The sequence below is a fragment of the Anabrus simplex genome, chromosome X (assembly GCF_040414725.1).
Source record: "Anabrus simplex isolate iqAnaSimp1 chromosome X, ASM4041472v1, whole genome shotgun sequence".
Classification (NCBI taxonomy): domain Eukaryota; kingdom Metazoa; phylum Arthropoda; class Insecta; order Orthoptera; family Tettigoniidae; genus Anabrus; species Anabrus simplex.
Genome location: NC_090279.1, coordinates 209,761,785 through 209,781,012, shown reverse-complemented (window position 1 = coordinate 209,781,012; position 19,228 = coordinate 209,761,785). Strand labels below are relative to the sequence as shown.

At 39.7% G+C, this 19,228-nt stretch overlaps 1 protein-coding gene across 9 annotated transcripts in view; it reads right to left on the bottom strand.

The window, feature by feature from the left end:
- LOC136886379 (homeobox protein cut) overlaps positions 1 to 19,228 on the bottom strand; it is a 473,229-nt gene that overhangs the window by 74,458 nt on the left and 379,543 nt on the right. The window lies entirely within an intron of this gene.

The following is a 19,228-nucleotide window of genomic DNA, read 5'->3' as shown; positions in this document are numbered from 1 at the left end:
TCTCCAGTATCATTTCATTTCATCTGTCAGTCATTAATCATTGTCCCAGAGGAGTGCGACAGGCTTCGGCAGCCATCGCAATTCCTATCCTCGCTGCTAGATGGGGACTTCATTCATTCCATTGCTGACCCGGTGGAATGACTGACAAACAGACTGAGGAATTTCATGATTCATCCTATGATAAGTGTAATAATAATAATGTTATTTGTTAGACATCCCTATCTATAGCTACTTTTACGGTTTTTTTTGAGACATCGAGGTGCCGGTGTTTAATCCCGCAGGAGTTCTTTTGCGTACCAGTAAATCGATCGACACGAGGCTGACGTATTTGAGCACCTTCAAATACCACCGGACTGAGCCAGCCAAGTTGGGGCCAGAAGGCCAGGTTTAGCAGAAAAAAAGAATCGCTCGTTAAAACTACTCACCATTCTAAACGATTTCTAATACGTTTAGCTCTATTCTAAAAAAAACTACCGCGCTCGATCTTAGTGACCTCTTTCAGAAATTTGTGCTTTCACTGGCATCACATGAGCAATAGCAATTCAAATGTATGTATCTTCATTGCGCCTCCAAGTACAGTAGGTGGTACAACAATGTTAAGGGGAGAAATACTGACCCGCAGCACATGGATCACTTGACGAATATTCACTGAGCCTTAGATGACAGAACCTTTAAGGTCCGAGTTCTAAGCTGAAATAGTATCACATAGCGGTATACTATATAAGCATATCCAATTATAACATATAACAGGTTAAATTTAATGCAAATTTTACATCGAAATTTAAATAAGCTATCGTGGGTTAGAGCAGCAAGGAAATCAAATGGGCCTATCGAAATAAAGTAAACCTTTTAACAAATACCCATATAAGTTTAGAAACAAGAAAGGTTTTTGTAAAATCCTTTGTCTGGGGTGTTCTTCTTTATGGTTGTGAGGGCTGGACTATTGAAACAAAGGAGAGAGATTCATTGGAAGGAACTGAAATGTGGGTTTGGAGGAAAATGACGAAGTCATTCTGGGCTGAAAGAAAAGGACGAATCGAGATGTTCTAAAGGAAATCAATGAGCAACTGATATACCATATGGAAAGAAGGAAGATGAAACTTGTAGGTTATAAATCCTGAGACATAATGACTTCCTAGTAAACATCTCTGAAGGAAAAATACTAGGAAAGAAAGGCAGAAGGAGACCAAGGAAGACACTTCAAGGATGTGAGAAACGTGATGAGATGTAAAGACTACAAGGAAGTGAAGAGAGCAGCAGGAATGAGAGAAGAATGGTTATGATGATGATGGATTAGAGCAATTATCTCTAAAATTTTAGTAAGAAGAATCCCATCGTTTCTTCCTCTAGTTTTTAACATTTGCCCAGTAACGTCTCACTCGTTCTCGATGGTGTCGCTTCCTTTCTTTAGCCCACTTCTTGCCTGTTTTAAACTTAGCATTTCCTTGGAAACTCTGAAGTTTTTCAAGTTTCATATTAAGGGGGTTACGCTCCCCATTATCGTCACATGCAATCCCCACTTCTTGAAACTCTCTGTCCATCTCCGTGAACTGCAGTTATTATTGCAATATTATCTTAATAAATCACATTACTTTCATTAGTCTAGTTATATTATCATTACTGTGTCCGGTTCCATGGCTAAATGGTTAGCGTGCTGGCCTTTGGCCACAGGGGTCCCGGGTTCGATTCCCGGCAGGGTCAGGAATTTTAACCATCGTCGGTTAATTTCGCTGGCACGCGGGCTGAGTGCATGTGTTGTCTTCGTCATCATTTCATCCTCATCACGACGCGGGCGTCAAATCCAAAGACCTGCACGTGGCCATTTCATTTTCATTACAGTCGATATCTCGAAGTATTAATTTCTCGAAGCGAACGTTTCCTCCCTTGAAGCAAAAAAAAAACCTCTGTAACTCGAAATTTGTGTAACATTTCAACTGTGCAATACAGCATTTGTGGTTTGTGAGGAACAGTTAACAAGTAAAGAAAGGGTTACAGTGATGCTGGAAGTTAATATGACGGGAACCGAAAAACTAAAACTTCTAGTGATCGGAAAATCGACGAAGCCTCGCTGTTTCTCGGGTGTGAATTAATTACCGGTCACGTACGAAAGCAACCCCTGAAGTGGCGGATGACAAGCTCCATTTACGAATCTCGGCTGCGTGGTATTGATGAGAAGTTTCAACGTGAAGGGATAAAGGTTAACAGCAACAAAGAGAAGAGACTAACGAATTTTTTTCAAAGTTGTTAATATTTGTAAAATATGTGATGCATATGTGTAGCAGTAGTGTAATTAGGGACTTTTCCCCTGTTGCACGTTCGATTAATTCAATTAAATTACAAATGCACATAACCAAAGTTTTAAAGTTGAAGAAAAAAATCGAGAACGAACCATTTCCAATTATGAACCAACCATTTTCGAGGTTTAACTTAGAATACGAATTTTTATATTTTCTTAAATATGCTGTAAGATCGCACAAATTTGCGCTTGCTTCCATAAACACTCATCACATTTATCGTGTTTTAGAATATAGGAATTATGGAAAATGTGCTTCATAGCATTTTTCAGGACGAAGGTGTTCGTTTACCGTTCGTAGAAACGTTCCCTCTGCTACTCTTTATTCTATGTATTAAGTATGAAGAATCCAAGCTTTCATACGCAGGTGAAAGGAGTTTCAGGAGAACTTGGAATTAAGGAGTGAAGAATATACCGGAACCAGTTGTGGGGCCTTGCAAGTAACAAATGAGGTATCAGATCGTACGCAGGTGACGATTATGGAGGCTGCGAGATTGTACACAAGATTGTGCAGCGACACGGCGCTAAGGAGGGAGGAAGGGAAGACTGACCAATAAACAGAGTGTGGTGTGGCGAAGCTCGACCGAAACTATAAGCCTTATTTCTCTTCTAACAAAGCTGTATTACTCAAACCCCTTTCATTTTATCCCAGGCGCGAGAGCGCGTGCGACTGAGATGAACAGAGTTTATGTAGTATGCACCGGAGTGAGACGGAGAAGAAAAAGGGGTTTGGCAAAAATAAAAAAAGGAGAAGGTAGGGGGAGAGTCTGTAAAAAAAGAAAAAAGGGATTGTAGTAGAAAGGGGAAGAATGAGATAGCAAAAGGATACATTTTTGCATCCATTCCAGCCAATCTCTTCATAGTATCTATGTTTTCCAATTCGAGAACACCAACATTCTCAGGGGTGAACAAAAATATCTTACAATGCACAAGTTCAAAATAAGTTATTTTACCGTAGATATTTTCTTAAAGTATCAAGGTTTTATTGAGATCGAAATGAATTTAAATTTAACAGCCGCACAGTCTTAAATTTTGTACGGTTTTCTTATGATAAATTGGCCTACGGTATGAAATTAAGAGATGAAGTGCTGGTATTTTGTTTAATACCAGTGGGTAGTTTCTAGGATTCATTCTTGTAGCTACTTACAAAGAATACCTGACCATTCAAGTGTGAAGTTGGACAAGAATCAAACTGATTTTACAAAAGAAAAGCCATTTCGGCAATATCTGATCAAGGGACTTATGTGGTGATAACAGAGATGTTAAAAGGAAAGATGCATTGAGAACAGATTCATCGGCAATCATACAAACGATTATCTTCGAATGTAAAGAAACAGACGGCAGTGAAAGAACATTGAAGATCTTCATAAAGAGAGGAATTACATTTTAGGCGTTTTCGAATGCTGGAAATGATGGGGGTCAAAATTACCATTGTAACGCACGAGTTAAAAGGATTGCAGGTGGCCATGAGTTTTTTGAAATAAACGAAAGAAATACTGAAGGGAAGTAAAACAAAAGAGGAGCGTTTTGGTAGTGAGAGATAAACCGGGGACACTACATTCCAAACTGAGGATCAAAACTACTTGAGGAGAATATGAAATAAAACTGCGATTAAGTATATTTCTTTCTTGACAACAGCTATATCTACAGTTAACTTGACGAGTTTATTTATTTACAATTGGCTTTACCTCGCACCGACACAGATAGCTCTTATGGCGACGATGGGATAGGAAAGGTCTAGAAGTTGAAAGGAAGCGGCCGTGGCCTTAATTAAGGTACAGCTCCAGCATTTACCTTGTGTGAAAATGGGAAACCACGGAAAACCATCTTCAGGGCTGCCGGCAGTGGGGTTCGAACCCGCTATCTCCCGGATGCAAGCTCACAGCTGCGTGGCCCTAAATCGCCCGGTTGACGAGTTTAACAATCGCTACTGCAAAGAGGGGTGTAACTTTGCCGACGGAGTTCGACACGGGGAACTGTAGCACGGTGAAGCACTGAACATCACATTCACTCGGTCGCACAAAGTGAGAGGGGGAGGGGAGGGCAAAGCTATGCACGGTACAGGTGTTTACACTCATCAGGTGCCTGGATTTAGATACTACACGCGTCTCTCGTGCATCAGTTTAATGAGATACCATATCGTACTCTTCTCTTACAGGAGTAATTAATTCATGCCTATTTTCACATCAGCTTGAACTAAGTTTTAAGAAAAACAGGCTTGCATTGGACATGCAAGACAAGAAGTAACAACACTGTATGTCTCCAAGTCATGGCCATCCATAAACGGCTGCTAATTTCAGATGGCTACCAGCCATAAGACATAACCTGCACGGTTGCTATGGTTACACTCCCGTCACACATTTTATCGTGTCACATATTTTTGTCAATATACAGTACATAAACAGGAAAACAGTATGTTATTAAGTAAGTTTATCTGCTCGTTCTACATTCTGCTGCGAAATTTTAGATTACACAAGATCAAATTAACTGGGAAACGCACCTTTTCAAATCTTTGTTAAAAAGAAATACACCGGGTGAGTTGGCCGTGTGGTTAGGGCGCGCAGCTGTGAGCTTGCATCCGGGAGATAGTGCGTTCGAACTCCACTGTTGGAAGCCCTGAAGATAGTTTTCCGTGGTTTCCCATTTTCACACCAGGCAAATGCCTTAATTAAGACCATGGGCGCTTCTTTCCCACTCCTAGCCCTTTCCTGTTCCATCGTTGCCATAAGACCTATCTTTGTCGGTGCGACGTATAGCAAATAATAAATAAATAAATAAATAAATAAATAAATAAATAAATAAATAAATAAATAAATAAATAAATAAATCGAAAATGAAGCAGATTTTTACTCTGATCGTCGATGGTAACTATGATTTTTAATATAAAGAGATGGAGGTTTGAAATGTGGACAAGCAAAAACGTAAAGGACTGGAGTTTTGTTTCTAAATGACTTTATAATGCTTTTCAAACAATCTATTTGTCCACCCCTGAATTGTTAAGCCACACGTATAATACATAGACATCTATATATGCATTTATATGGGGAGGAAGGATATACACACACAAAAAAAATATATATGTAGGTCTATGTATATATCCCTGAGTAAGGCTTCGTTGTGTATACACCTAAAACTGTAAGAGAGGATGGAAACGATCTAGCTATTGGTGGGCCGGAGGGTTAGAAAGAGACAGCCGAACACGTCACATACACAGAGGGAGAAAGAGAGATAAAGAGAAATTTTAGCAAATGGAACAGATTTTGAACGTCAAACTCAAACCTACCACCACCTCCTCCTGCACTTTCTGGATACAGTATTATACACAAGCATTTCTCTCTCTCCATACAACCCTTTCCTTTTTCTCCAGTTCCTGTTAGGGCCCCTTTACTACCCCTCCTCACAACCCTCTTTTCTCGCTACAACATCCCCTTCCACCCTCAAAACTCTTTCTCTTCATCCCCATCCCTTCGCATTTCCTATACCGCATCCCTTCAATTTTTTTAAATATATATATATATCTGTGTGTGTGTTATATCCACGAGCCCACTGGACACAAAATCACTCATTTTCTTCTTCTCATTTCTGGTTACCAGCATCTCTTTTGCCATCAGCCAACCCTCTTCCTGCTCCCCAACCAGCTTTATGTCACTCTACCAAACTGACACAAACACACAGCACAGCACGAGGCAACAACGTGCAGAACAGTGACTTCAGGACACCAGAATCATCCCTTTCCATATATATTTACAATGAGACTTTCTCTCCTGGTAAACAGGAGAAGAGGGACAAACGGTGACATTTATGATTACGATAGTCAGACAGCTCGGTCTTTAACAAAAAACAAAAAAAGAAAAACAAAAAAAATTGTCGCAAAATTAGAACTAACTGCCCACGTGTGTTGTTTCTTAAATGTTAACTGCACAGAGAAAAAATCTTGAAGATTCCCACCACAGCAGTACTAACACAGAGTGGTATCACACCTTGTTTCATGATACAGAGAGTACCAACATAATGGCAGAGTAGCGCCACACCTTGTGTCTTGGTAAAGACAGTACTAACACAGTCACAGAGTAGTGCCACACCCTGTGTCAAGATACAGGCAGTACTAACACAGTCAGAGAGTAGTACCACACCTTGTGTCTTAAGACAGTACTAACACAATCACAGAGTAATGCCTCACCGTGTGCCATAATACAGACAGTACTAACACAGTCACAACTTAGAACCACACCTTGTGTCATGATACAGACAGTACTAACACAATCACAGAGTAATGCCTCACCTTGTGCCATAATACAGACAGTACTAACACAGTCACAACTTAGAACCACACCTTGTGTCATGATACAGACAGTACTAACACAGTCACAGAGTAGTACCACACCTTGTGTCACAATACAGACAGTACTAACACAGTCACAACTTAGAACCACACCTAGTGTCATAATACAGACAGTACTAACACAGTCACAACTTAGAACCATACCTTGTGTCATGATACAGACAGTACTAACACAGTCACAGAGTAGTACCACACCTTGTGTCATGATACAGACAGTACTAACACAGTCACAGAGTAGTACCACACCTTGTGTCACAATACAGACAGTACTAACACAGTCACAACTTAGAACCACACCTAGTGTCATAATACAGACAGTACTAACACAGTCACAACTTAGAACCACACCTTATGTCATGATACAGACAGTACTAACACAGTCACAGAGTAGTGCCTCACCTTGTGTCATAATACAGACAGTACTAACACAGTCACAACTTAGAACCACACCTTGTGTCTTGGTAAAGACAGTACTGACACAGTCACAGAGTAGTGCCTCACCTTGTGTCATAATACAGACAGTACTAACACAGTCACAGTCGGGCTGAGTGGCTCAGACGGTTGAGGCGCTGGCCTTCTGACCCCAACTTGGCAGGTTCTATCCTGGCTCAGTCCGGTGATATTTGAAGGTGCTCAAATATGTCAGACTCGTGTCGGTAGATTTACTGGCACGTAAAAGAACTCCTGCGGGTCAAAATTCCGGCACCTCGGCGCCTCCGAAAACCGTAAAAGTAGATAGTGGGACGTAAAGCAATTAGCATTATTATTAACACAGTCACAAATTAGAACCACACCTTGTGTTATGATACAGACAGTACTAACTCAGTCACAAATTAGAGCCACACCTTGTGTCTTGATACAGACAGTACTAACTCAGTCACAAATTAGAGCCACACCTTGTGTCTTGATACAGACAGTACTAACACAGTCATAGAGAAGTACCACATCTTGTGTTTTGATACAGACAGTACTAACACAGTCATAGAGAAGTACCACACCTTGTGTCTTGATACAGACAGTACTAACACAGTCACAGAGTAGTACCACACCTTGTGTCTTGATACAGACAGTACTAACACAGTCATAGAGAAGTACCACACCTTGTGTTATGATACAGACAGTACTAACACAGTCACAAGGTAGTACCACACCTTGCTTCATGATGCGGACAGTACTAACTCAGTCACAAATTAGAGTCACACCTTGTGTCTTGATACAGACAGTACTAACACAGTCATAGAGAAGTACCACACCTTGTGTTATGATACAAACAGTACTAACAGAATCACGGCAAATCTTGTTTAGTCTTGTTATGGGACGAACATTGCACCCTCCAATCGTTGCTTCGAAATTAAAGGAAGTCGAGAATAAAGCAAGGAGAGATAATAATGGCCGTTTGTTCCAAGACACGTTGAAACAGAAGTTAGCAAACACCGTCTTAGATTGCTGCCGCTCGCCTACGAGACCTTAAGTTTATTTTCTGTGGGTGAGCCGTATTTACGCGATCCACAAATTTACTGCGTTCTTTATGCAGTCTGCTTTGGAACCGCTAACCTCTCTCTGAGCGCTTTAGTGGTTTCTTAACACAAGATGGCTCTCCCCACATCTATAAACGCCAGTCTACAATTGACAGCAACGAATATTTATATTTGTCGGCTAAGAATTTTCGTTCGCCAAAAAATAAATCCTGAAGTTTATTTCTGTCTACAATTCATTCCTGTTTACTCTGACCAGTAGCGGTGCCAATATTTATCCGTTGTGCGGGTCAGTGCAGAATCTATAGAAGAGTGACTTGCATTTCCGATTTTTTTTTTTTGTTGCTTTCAAACGGGAGCTCCAGGGACTCTCAATTTGAGAGCGTCTGGTGACCACGGGGCCTTCATATGAGTCCTGGCATTGCTTTCACTTACTTGTGTCTCTATCATATCCGATCTCCCTTGGTCAAACTCTTGTTCCAGGTTCCGAGACCTAGGGAGTCTTTAATTTTCACGCCCTTCGTGGCCCTTGTCTTTCTTTGGCCGACACCTTCACTTTTGGAAGTGTCGGGCCCATTCCATTTTTTCTCTCTGATTAGTGTTAATAAAGGATGGCTGCCTAGTTGCACTTCCTCTTAAAACAGTAATCACCACCACCATATCTCATGCCAGTTGAAATGCAGGTCTGTATCATGTCACAAGGTGTGGCACTACAATCTGTTTTTCCGCTTTCTTATTAAGGCCGCGTAACATTTCCTGATGCGTTTTGTGATTCCAACAAGCTACCAGGTTGAATACTTATCAAAGTTGACTCATTGCCCTGAGAGAAATTTGCATGGAATGTAAAATGAAGAGGGGGATTGTTAAGTTCTGACTTTAACCAGTCATATTATGCCAAATTTCAGCTCATACTAAGTAGATATAGCCGGCCCCATGGTGTAGGGGTAGCGTGCCTGCCTCTTACCCGACCAAGTCAGGGATTTTTATCTGGATTTGAGGGCTGGTTCTAGGTCCACTCAGCCTACGTGATTACAATTGAGGAGGTATCTGACAGTGAGATAGTGGCCCCGGTCTAGAAAGCCAAGATAACGGTCGAAAGGATTCGTCGTGCTGACCACACGACACCTCATAATCTGCAGACCTTCGAGATGAGTAGCGATCGCTTGGTAGGCCAAGGCTCTTTAGGGCTGTAGTGCCATCTGGTTAGGTTAAAGGTTACTAAGTAGGCCTAGATATTACTTTCTTTCTTAATCTGTTTACCCTCCAGGGTTGGTTTTTCCCTCGGACTTAGCCAGGGATCCCACCTCTACCGCCTTAAGGGTAGTGTCCTGGATCGTGAGACTTTGGGTCGGGGATACAACTGGGGGAGGACCAGTACCTCTCCCAGGTGGCTTCACCTGCTATGCTGAACAGTGGCCTTGTGGGGGTGGGAAGATTGGAAGAGATAGACAACGCCGTGGCCTTACGGTAGGTACCATCCCGGCATTTGCCTGGAGGAAAAGTGAGAAACCACGGAAAACCACTTCGAGAGTGGCTGAGGTGGGAATCGACCTCCCGCCCCATCCTCAACACAATTTTTACCTCTTGAAGCTGAGTGGACCCCTTTTAAGCCCTCGTACGACTTTTCAGATTTCGTGACAGAATCGGGTGGCAGCTAATCACACTAACCACTAGACCGCAGAGGACTTATAGCGTCCACCATTGGTTATTAAGGCTAAAATTAAACCGTTACAAACTTCAGAAATATGACCAAAATGGAGAGAACTCCATTCTTTTAAATAAAATATTTTTTGAATAATATCTGATACAAACCACTAAGGCGCCAAGTTTCTATGGTCTGACACCGTGGGTAGCCGGTTCGAGTCCCGTTGGTGCAAAATAATTTCACCATCAGAATGTTAGCTGGCAAGTAGGAGAGGTGGTGTTATACAATTTCTAATCACTAGATGCGTGCCGAAAGCTTGCATTTAATTCCAAACTTCTCCGCAGTGAGGGCACATGGCGCTGTTGATGGTGTTTCGTCCTTCGGATGTGGACGTAAAGCCTCGAGCACACGCCTTGGTGGTGCTTACCCTTCTCCCTTCCTCCTATCACGTCACATCGTCTCATTAACTCCTCTTCGACGTCAGGAAGGGCATTCGGTCGTAAAATTTCCCTACGAAGATTCATTTCACTTCACACCCGACGGGACAAGGCTTCGACACAGATATCACAATATCACCAAATTCTGGGGTGTTTGAAAAGTGCTGCAGCACCTCGGAACGAGGACAGGAGTTTATTTATTTATTTATTTATTTATTTATTTATTTATTTATTTATTTATTTATTTATGCCATATTTTTTTGGAATTTTCGGAACACTGTATACATATTTATGACGGCATATTGAAAACTACATCCGTAAAAATTCTTTAATGGGAATTAATCATTTTAAGTTCTCTGCATGTGTATAATACCAGGATGGTGCTGTAGTAAGTGAAATTGAGTCAAGGCGTAAGAAGGTTAATCAAGTGAGTTCGCAGTTGCGATGAAGAGTATTCTGTAAGAAGGAAGTGTGTTCTCAAACAAAATTACTTGTATAATACTATTTTCAGGCTGTACAGTAGTGATAGCTTAATGGGCTCAGAATATCTTATCCTGATTGTAAAGAGACATGAGAGTAGTGGGAATGATTGCTCGTAGTGCCGAGATCAAGTCTAAGTTAGGAATGAAATCTTTGCATGAAGATGTACGCATGAACTGCCTTCTTTTCTGGCGTCGTGTAACACGAATGAAGGGGGTTAGATTACGTAGCAGAAGATTGGAGTTAGCAATGGAGAGTAAGAGGGAGAACAAGGCTGAGAGGCGTAACATCCGTTGAGTTACTTTTGTTTTTGTACAATAAATGTTTCATTACCATATTATCTTTCTAATTTTCACAGTAGGTTAAAAAAAATATATATCTTATTAAGGCCACGTGCTGTATTGAGGAATTTCAAAAATAAAATGCTTCATCTAATTCTTCAAGGCAAGTAAGTGGACAAAAAGAACTTGAGACAGAAGATAAACATTTGACTAAAAACCATACAAGAGTATTTATCTATGAATATCTCCATGCAGCCTTCAACCGAATGCAATTCCAAAAAGCCAACATCCAGTAATGTACAGGTAGTGGAAGAAGAATACCTATGGCAGCTTGTATTATCAAGACATCAAAACAATAACTTTTGACGAATGAATTGGGTGTACGTATATTTCTAAGGAACAGCGAGGTATAATCTTAGAGCTTGCAAAATCAAGTACAGTACGTGCCATAAAGTTGTATCGTATAATATAATAACTAATTAAAGATGAACTCTTCAAAAACGACTTAAAGAAAGTGAAAGCGTTAAGGAAGGTTTTGCTTGCCCCGAAGCCTGCATGCAGTATTACTCTGTATATGTGTGTGAGTGTTGTCTGTATATGAGGGTATCGTGGAGGCAGTGGAAAGAGAAGTAGCGGGAGTAGAAAGAGAGAGCTATAGAGACGAAGCAAGCACACATAGAGAGGGCCTTGCTTTGCACAGAATAAATCGATACCAGACTTAGCGTATCAGTCTAATTGTCAGGAGCAAGCACAAGACTCAACAGAACGAGCGATGGAGCCGTACAGGGCTTAATCACCCCCCACCCTCCCCTTCACCCCCTTCTCTCTCCTTACCCCCACTCCTCACAACTAGCCTTCCATCCTCCAATAATCAATAATTATACTCAAATAAAGAGGAATAAGGAGAGAGATGGATGTGAGAGGGAAGGGGAGGCAAGGGGAAATAGAAAGAGAGAAGAGCATTTAAGGGCCACTGCAGAGAAACTAAATACATGCTGTACAGTCGTATACAGGGGGCTATGGAGACACGCTTCTGCTAACGTTACAAGACAAGATCTAGGAGGCTTTGTATTAGAACCAAAATCTTTAGGGCACTTTTTTTGGGAACATGAACCAATCATCTTTGTTATTATGATGAAGACGTGAAATACTTACAGTATATTATCGATAAGATTTTTATCTTAAAGTAACACTGTAAATCTACTGATAAAAACGAGTTTTATAATATCCCAGATTCCTTAGCATAAACAGTTTTGATCCAAGAAACCACTCATCTTAGAAGGTTTCCAATTATTATGAAAGATTTCCATGTGTTCCAGTTTTTTAAAGACTTTATTACGTTTCCCAGCATACCATTAGACAGTATAAACTTTCCTTATTCCTCATTTTCCAGCGGGACGAACATTTAGAGGTTATGTCAAATCGATTAAATTGCTAGTTTGTGTTAATATCTTCACATGCTCTATTCCTTGTTCAGTAAAAATCTGGCGGTTTTTATGGTGGTTATGGGCACGTTTTTGGAAGCGTGAATCAGTCTTCCACACTATGAAGTCGTGAAATACTTTCAGTATGTTTCATTTAAGACGTTTATTTTAACGCTTTTAACCCAATTAATAAATGCAGTTTCAGAATATACAGATTTTATAATATAAACAGTTCTGATCTAAGAAAACTCTTACCTTATAAAACTCTCAGTTATTATAAAAATTAGTTCTTGTGCTCCAGTTATTTAAAGACGTTTTATAACTCTTCAGATTTTTTACCAACATACCATTAAATAGCTTACCTAAAGTTTATAAGCAACAAGAAAACTGTAAATCACGGAATGATTTGTTTGATGACCTATTTGTTTATTACGACTTTATTTGAACATCTTCATATGTCCTACGTTTATCACTTTTTCACAGTTGGTTAGTGTAAGTGTCATAATAAAATAAGATTTCAAAATTTGAACGACGTCCTACTTACTCAAGAATGAAACTGTAAAATGGTAACAAAGTTTTCTACAAAATGTTGAAGCTAATTTACGAATTTTTTTCTGTCTATTCAATAATAAAAGGAGAAACAGATTATCTTGAAACAGTCCTCTAAATCTTGGGTTACTTGTGGCTTTTCAAACTTTAATTCAGATCGGTACAATATTTCATATTCTTATTACTTATTTATTTCATTGAAATTGTGAGTACGTTGATTAAAAAGGAATCATACTGTAATTTGTAACTGTAATATAGAATATGATCTCATTTGTGTAGCATTATGCCAGAATGAAGATTAAATCTATTGTATTTCATTTTAATAGGTCTAATATTTGTGGAAATACCTGCATCGTATAGGTTTCGTAAAAATAGGTATCATATAACCAGTATATTTCAGTTCAGCTGTACTAATTCGTGCAAGGAAGTAGCTGACCATTCTACTCAAATATTATCTCGCAATACTGTGATATACTCGAGTTTTTAGTTTGAATGAGGATTAGAAAACATGTTTCAATTTTTTCTAGAAAGGAAATTGATAATAAAACAATAAAATATTGTTTAACAACTTTGTTTGAAAATAGATCAAAAGTAATTGTATAAGTGTGTGTTTTTTTAACAAATAACACACCTATTTTACTGCACGTTGTTAGGTTAGAACTAATTGATGTTCAAGAAAAATACTGAAAACACACTGTTATGTGCGATTTAACCATTGGAATGCTCACATTTAAGCATTTAGGAATGAGAAGACTCGACTTAACCTTCACCAATTTTGCCATTGACCGATGAACGGGGGCTGAGAACAAATGTGTAAGGAAAGCCTCTGTGAGCGTGGTCAGTGTAAGCATTTATAAATATCGTGGAACAAGTACCACAGGAAAAGACTCTAAGGCATACGTAGCAAAAAGATGATCCCACTTCTAAGCAACCAGTTAAAGTGTTTGAGACTAATTGTTTACATCTACCATTCTATAACTTGTCAAGTTCACATTCCGGAGATGGTAAGTAAGGACCACACTATCAGCAGCCCTGAAGATGGTTTATCGTGGTTTCCCGCATTCACATCAGGAAAATGCCGGTAACAGTGAAGTAACTGGGCCCTCTCCTTCCCAACCGTCACCGAATAATAATAATAATAATAATAATAATAATAATAATAATAATAATAATAATAATAATAATAATAATAAAATAAGTCGATTTCGGTTTTCATTTACGGCAACCAGTTATATTATAAAAAGAGAAGAACGCTTATAGTAAAATAGAAATTATAATCCACGATCTTACTCCAATTGCTATTTCCAAACTGAAGCAGTATCGCTAGTCTTATGGCTGTGATTTCGAAATCATTAACATAGGAAAGTTATTATAAGGATACAGTCAGTTGAATATCTCCTCCGCCATTTTATCTCAAAAGATGTATCCTCGATTTTTTTTTGAAAAAGTAGTAGATCTAAATAGAAAAAAATATATCGTTTGATTACGTTTGGTGAATACAATTTTGTATCGAATGCGATTATAGGTTTTTCAGGAGGCCTTGGATGGAAACGTTAGCCTACGCTTACAACAATAAGAGTTCATTCATCAAGATTAAAAAGTGTAGAAAAGATCTATCAGATTTTTCAGGAGGCCTTGGATGAAAGTATAAGACCGGCTTTACTTCATCAAGAGTCAAAAGTATAGAAAAGATTACCAGATTCGCAGGAAGCAGTGGATGAAAGCGTTACACATACAACAATAAACCTTCCTTCATGAGGCATCAAAACTGGCAATAATATTATATTAATTTCTAGATTAAAAACCGTTTTCGCAGATTGAATAAGAAGTGTAGTTAATCAAACAGTTTTATAGAGGCGGAAAAAGAAATTTTACACACATTAGATTAATATTACCACTCATTACTAATGCTATTTACGATGCCTAACATCTTGATAAGGCATGATCACAGAGCGGGTGCAGGGAATATGTATATAAAAAGGAGAAAACACTCATTCAAAGGTATGAAAGTAAATTTCCACGGAGTACTAATTTGCAAGCGGAGAGGCTCCTCAAAACCATTAGCGCAAATGAATAGGTATTGCTTTTATTTGTACATGATTATACCCGCGCGTACTAAAGCTTTCAAGACGACTGCTAAGCACGAACATTCGCACACCGCCATGAAAGGGATGTTCCAGCAGTAGCAGCGAACACTTGACATTATCAGATGATCATAGGATTGAAATATTTACAGCCAAGATAACTAGAAGAGAGTCAGTCTTGCAATATCTTTAAGAATCTCTCCGCTTGCTTAGCTGCTAAGTTTCCGTCAAGGAGAAAAACAACGCGGGATGAGAAAAAAAAAGAAGAGAGAAATAACTTGTAAAATCAAGACATGCAACGTCTTTACTAGGGAAAAGAAATGAACTGCGAACAAGAAATAAGAAATAAAAAAAAGTCGTAGTTGCTAGGAAACAAAGAGCAAGAAACAAGTGACAAACTTCAGATAGCTACTCTATATTCAGCGGGCCATGAATCGAAAAACTTCTTAACAAGTAATATGATCTGCTACTAATACAAGAGTTCGATATATACAACTACCGCAACCTTTTAAGAAAAGATATAAAAAGGATTGTAAAAGAAGAACATGGACACAGTTGAATAATTTTCTTTTCCAGAAGTGATAACATAAAAGATGTAAAGATTCTTGGTCAATTGGTTGAATAAAACACCAGTTAACTTAACGGAAGATTTTGAGAGAGAAAAAGAAGATTTCTCTTAAAACAAAATAAAGCTTTCCTCTCTTTTTTCTCTTACATCTCTGAGCAAGGAAAAAAAGGAGACATCTCTTTAAACTTTTAAATACCTGCGATAATGAGATTAAGATAAGGTCGAAATAACTTTCAAGTAAGGGATCACAAGAAAAGTTAACCGTAATTCGTATCTAATGATCGGAAAAGTGAAGTCCTCTCCAGAGTCGAGGAGAAAAGAACATTTGTACCGCCATCCTGCACAGTGTCAGTGCATTTTAAGAGGGTGAGCGCCTGCCTGGGAAGTGTACCTTTCACACATCTCGGCAGTAAAATAACGTGATGGAAGAAAGTAAAAGAGAAATATCCACTCGTATCAGCTAAGTCAAAACAGTCTTTCATAAGATAAAGAAGTTATTCATACTCAAAATATGCAAACTAAGTTTTCAGTGGTTGTCTGTCTGTGCGGGCTAATTTCGACAACCACTGAGCGGATTTTGATGCGGTTTTCACCGTCGTGTGGAGCAAATATCGGCGAATGTTTAGGTGCATGATGTGCAACAAAAGCGAGCCAAACAGTGGAGATTTAAGTGGAGGGACTCAAAGAAAAAACGGCGCCCGAAAACTTCCTTGGTTTACACAGCCTAAACAGTCAACAATAGAGCCCAAGTGTATGTGTAAGGATTGTTGAGCATAAAAAGCTCTTTAAAAAGTTCACGACAGTCTGTACGTGCTTGTAAACGGTAGCCTTCAATAAGAGTTTTTATGTTGTAATTTCGAATAAAGGAAAACTATTTTAAAATTAGAAACCATATTTTGAAATTATTTTTAAAATATGCATTCACCTCAATTATTTTTTATAAAAAATACATTTGGCAGTATATAATTTGCATGAATGGTTAACGAACTATCGTCGTTTTAGTGGAAGCACAGGAATGATTTAAATATCACATGAGGAGGAGGGAGCTACCTAACAGGCAAGTGGAAAAACACCCCACTGAGCTACATGCCTACAACAGGTGGAAAACCGCTAATGCAAGGCAATCTTAGAAGACCTATCGCCATAAATTCAACAGTCCTCCCTTGGGAAGCCAGACTGGGTCACTAGTATCAATACAAGCCGTAAAAAAAAACTCTTGGTGAAACGTATGTCTGTGGAGCATACTATTGTATGGAAGTTTTCATCCCGGACTCTTAGTTGGGACGAAGTTCTAGATGTGGTGATACAGAAGGATGTTATCAATCTCACGGATGGACAAAGTAACGAATGAGGAAACGCTAAGAAGGATTGAGAAGAGCCCGTTGTGACATAAATATGTGTGAAATTAGCGATACGAAATGTTACCTAGCAACCGTGCAGGCTGTGATTTGAAGTATTAATGGATGGCCATGACTGAGAGCCATGCAGAAGGCTCTTTTATCGAAGCGGCCTGTCTCATCATACTCTAGAGAACCGATTATTTCATTCGTGGTAGTTTCGTAGGTCCTGAGTCAATTCCCCTCTTTCGAAGAACTGAATCCCACACTTGTCCACTCCCCATTCCGTATAACTGTCTCTCGAAAACGATTCGTTCGATGTAAATAAATTAACCGTTCTCAATCTGAGTTTCATGTATTTCCTGTCTAACGTATTCAGTTCCAGAAGGCCACGCCTGTATCCATCCATGTTCTGGCCTCAAATGTCTATTGCACACTATTCTGTAAGTTTGTGTGCAACGGAAAAATTACAGAGGACAACCACGGCTCGTATACATCAGTCAGGTAGTTAGAGAAAAGCCTAAATGCAGCTGAAGACATCAGCAAATGAGAGTAAACTTTCAATCAGTCTGTGAAAACTAAATAATGCAGATGTAATGACCCTGTTTTAAGCACAGAGCTTCATGCAAACAGAAGATTGTGGAAGTACACGACGCAGATGATGACTGCCTTTTAAAACGCTCTATTTGTGCAGATGTAGGATTCTAAATATCGTCCGACTCGTTGGCTGAATGGTCAGCGTACTGGCCTTCGTTTCAGAGGGTCCCGGGTTCGATTCCCGACCGGGTCGGGGATTTTAATCGCTTCTGATTAATTCTTCTGGCTCGGGGACTGCGTGTATATGTCCGTCCCAACACTCTCCTCATCATATCCAGACAACATACTACACTACCAACCACCACAGAAACACGCAATAGTGCTTACATCCCTCCATAGAGGGTTGGCGTCAGGAAGGGCATTCGGCCGTAAAACAGGGTCAAATCCACGTGTGGGTAAAAGCGGCAGGAGAAGAAGAATAAGAAGAAGATGGATTCTAAATATCATCTCTTCGTCCACTGGCTATCCATGGTTTACAAATATCCTTGCGGTTAGAGAAAGTTGAAAGGCTTGACAGTCGATGGTGTATAATATTTTGAAACAAATTACATTCATCCAATCGGTTGATATTGTATTTTATATAAACGAGGCAAGAAAACATTTTGGAATTTGAAAGTTCTTCTATTTTCTTTTTGATGGAGAAATGTATAAAAGAACATGTATCTCCGTACAAGTGTTTGGCCCCATGGCTAAATGCTTAGCGCACTGGCCTTTGGTCACAGGGGTCCCGGGTTACATTCCCGGCAGGGTTGGGAATTTTTAGCATAATTGGTTAATTCTCTTGGCACGGGGACTAGGTGTATGTGCTGTCTTCATCATCATTTCATCCTCATCACGACGCGCAGGTCGCCTACGGACGTCAACTCAAAAGACCTGCACCAGGCCTCTCCGAAGGTCACACGCCATTATTATTATTATTATTATTATTATTATTATTATTATTATTATTATTATTATTATTATTATTCCGTACAAGCCACGAAGATTCTTGGGAGGAATGAAATGAAGTGAAATGGCGTATGGCTTTTAGTGCCGGGAGTGTCCGAGGACAAGTTCGGCTCGCCAGGTGCAGGTCTTTCGATTTGACACCCGTAGGCGACCTGCGCGTCGTGATGCGGATGAAATGATGATGAAGGCGACACATACACCCAGCCCCCGTGCCAGCGAAATTAACCAATGATGGTTAAAATTCCCGACCCTACCTGGAATCAAACCCGGGACACCTGTGACCAAAGGCCAGCACGCTAACCATTTAGCCATGGAGCCGGACGGGAGGAATGAAAGGAACTATCCGTAAATTCGGCACTAACGAGGGAAATTGGCCTATTTTATGTGTTCTTTTAACTTTTTGGCTTTTGGTTTTTCACCATTTAGTGAGTCATTATTTGATTTTTGCTCTCTGTATAAATAGACATTAAATAGCGTCATGACCGAATAAGTCGCTACGCGGTTTTGGGCCACGTACCTATTAGCTGGCATTCGGGGATAGTCGGTTCGAACCCCACTGTCGGCAGCCCTGAAGATTGTTTTCCATGGTTTCCCATTTTCACACTGGCAAATGCTGTACCTTTAATTATGGCCACTCCTAGCTCTTTCCTACCCCAATGACACCTATCTGTGTCGATGTGACGTAAAGCAAATTGAAAAAAATGAAGTCATGCGATTCGGAGCGTTCAAGGACAAGTACTTCCCTCACGAATAAAGCTCGCACTCATT